This window comes from Mugil cephalus, chromosome 2 (assembly GCF_022458985.1).
Source record: "Mugil cephalus isolate CIBA_MC_2020 chromosome 2, CIBA_Mcephalus_1.1, whole genome shotgun sequence".
NCBI classification, from domain to species: Eukaryota; Metazoa; Chordata; class Actinopteri; order Mugiliformes; family Mugilidae; genus Mugil; species Mugil cephalus.
Window position 1 is genome coordinate 4,948,369 of NC_061771.1, and position 3,376 is coordinate 4,951,744.

The following is a 3,376-nucleotide window of genomic DNA, read 5'->3' on the forward strand; positions in this document are numbered from 1 at the left end:
TATCCGTATTCTGGTCCATTTCTTATTTTGCCATTCTTCCAGAAAACCTTTTTGTTTGGGGCAAAAATTTGTCAAATTTGTCAAATTAAGAGAATTATTGGTTGAATCCATGGATTGAGTGAAGGTACTGAGATGCTGTTCATGCTAGACTGTGTACATGTCTGACAATATCTCAGAACCATGTGAAAAGTCGTTAGTCATTCACACAAAACGCTTCACTGGCTCCAAATAGCATTTGCAAGCTGAAGTGTCTATCCTGCTACTGGGTGTCGATGCTCATTTTAAAGTCTGCAGTGTTTGCGTTTATTTGTTTGCATACAGCCGTAGTCGATTTTCCTTTATTAAGCAATGCATTTCAATTGGGCCTGGTCTCTGATTGTCACTTACCAAAACGTTTCCGTTTCCACTTTTACCTCTTTAGCACTCACATTAAATACTGCCAAGTCAACGTTTTGAGGGGAGGATGGAGGATGTAAGGTGGCGAAGAGGAAATGAAAGAAGAATCCTTACAAGCAGAAGCACAGTGGAAGAACTGAGCAAATACATGTAAAACCACTTAGGATTGATCTCAAATAGGAGATAATCAATTTGACTCCAATTGAATTCACATCAAGCTCAGGGGACTGACCGCATGGGGGAAACGCATTTCAACAGAGCAGCAGAGGCATTCTTCTCCTCCACCATTGATGGCGTGTCTGACACACATTTGTCATGTCGAGACCTTGAGGAGAATTTCTACTGATTATTCTGTAAAAATCCATGGCTGCTTATTCCCCTGCCGCTTGTGGGAAATCTCTGCTATCATTTTTTTCCCCCTGTCGTTTCTCATCAGCAGGGCTTTGTCCTCTGTGTCACGAGAGTCCACCTGGGCTACTGGGCATTTATGATGACTATACAGTCTGCCTGGACTGAGCAAACACATCTCCCCACCAACAAGCACACAAACGCTGTTCCATTGATCTGCTAATCTAGTGGGGTGGGGAAGTGCAAGACACTCATTTAGTTAAAATCATTACCCCTCCCACAAGATAGATAGAGATAAAGGGATTTAGAGAAAGAGGAGAAAATGCACTGGAAAAAAGGAAGGGAGAGCACACAAGGTCACAGAGAAAGGATGAGAAAAAGAATAGAAGAAGGGGAGAAGAAATTAGTCGAGAGAGATGAATACCATTAATTGCATTTCTAAAATTAGTTTTTGCAAATTCTGCAGTGCAGAGCATCCCCGCATATTTCTGCATACTACTGCCCCTGTCCCACATTGCACATACACACACTGCAGAGGAGAAGGGTTTTGCAGTGGGAAGTCTTTGCAGCGGTCGATAGCGCTTGGCAAGTGATCTATCGACAGAGTGGGAGTGTGTGAGAGATGAGTTCAATATACTTCAATTTAGCCCCACTTGCTTTAATTACTTCCACTGTGTGTGTGTGTGTGTGCATTCCCCAGAGATTTGTGTGGTTTTAGACTACCTGTGAAGACTGATAATAAAAATGCTTTGGCCATTATTGAATTCAGGGTCTGCTGAGTATTTAGGAAGGTATTTTGGAGGTTGTGACACCTCAAGGCACAGATTTAGGGAGGAAAGTTATTCTGTGATTGATTGGATAATTCTGCTAGAATTCTGCAACTCGCTGCCTGCTTTCATGCTGTTGATGGGCCCAGGAGAACGAATGAGTTAGGAAAACACACAAAACGCACCACACCAACAAAGTGGTTAATGTATTGCACTTATTGCAAGATAATATTGGTAATTCGTAGTTAGTTAGTTAATCACATGAACTGAGTCACAATCTCACAAAACAAAAGTTAAACTTACTGAAAAAACTGCAAAGATCAGACCTCGAGGTCAGTTAGAACAGATAACAGCGCAACTATTCTCATGCTGTAGGTTTCAAATAGAAAAAAGGTCATGCTGACGTTCCTTCTCCATGTCCTACTCTTGCCTTCCTACAGGACTTCACGGAGCGGTAACAGTTGGCAACTGTTAATTAAACTAAAAAGAAATTTCACAGATAAATTTCTCACATAAACATACATCAGCATATTTATACTAACTACATAAAATGACAGAAACCATCTTAAACAAATGATTTGACATGTACTTTAGTGTTTTAGTTTGGCCCAAATCCCATCCACTAACGTGGAGGAGGTGGAGCTTATGACTTATACTGCAGCCGGTCACCAGGGGGAGCTGTACTTGCTTTGGCTTCACTTTAGAGGAGCTATCATTCTTAATTTTTTACAGTCTTTTTTATTCAAGGCAGATGAAGGTAACAATGGTTTGTTGAGTTTCAAAATGATCCAATGTCTCTCTCATACATTAAGCCTCAGGTCATTTAGTTTGACTTTGTTAGTTGTTACTAACTGAATTTGTGAGCTACAAGGTTGCAGGGCAGTTAACAACATGTACCAACCAACAATTCATGCTTAATAACTTACTTGTGTGTACTTGTATATCCAGTCCAGTAGGAGCCTAAGTTTGAACTTTTTGTTGCTGGTCATAAGTGTGGAACTGGCTCATTGTTGCCTCTTCTGGCTTTTAGGAGGAAAACCACAGACCATCAAATACACGTTGGACATTTTTAATAGCGCAACACAGTGAGGTGAGGAAGGAGCCTAGTTTACAGCAGGGAACACGCTCTGTCCCTGGACAGGTCAGAAAACTGAAGCAAAATGGGCTGTTTCTCAAATGACCCCTTGAGTCTTTACATTTTCTTCTCTCCCCCTACGTCCCACTGTTCTTCCCTGTGTCCTTCCTTGTCTACTGCATCAAGGGATGTTTCCACTCCTATTAAGAATTTAAGAGTGAATTTGTCCAGGCCATTGAGCAAACACATCTGCAGGTAAGCCTCATAAATGATTTCACACCACAAGGATAGGGAGCCACAGGGGAACAACTGTCTGCTGCCTCATCTCTAGTCCGGCCTCCGCTTCCACTGACCTCTCTAAAATGATATGAAGAAGAAAAAGTTCATCTAATTTTCATGTTCCACAACAATCTGAGGTGTGAGACTTAAAGATGTATTTGGGATGCTTCCTTCCTACTTTGGCCCAGACTGAGATATCTTGACGACTATGGATGGACATCAGTTAAATGTGGTTCAGACATTCATGTTAGCCCCAGGGTGAAATACAAGACTTTTGATCAAATGTCTGCAAAACTGATTACATGGCCTTCATCTATATCGAATCTGAACACTCGAACACAAATACTTTCACAACAACGTGATCATCTAGCATTAATAAACTGACTCGGGAGAGGGCAGCTCTGTACAACAGGTTGTAGTCCTTGCTAGCGATCCCTGCTCATGTGGGCTCCTCTGGTTTCCTAGAAGTTATTTCCTCTCACACAGAGCGTGTGTGCCAGCTGGCTGTAGT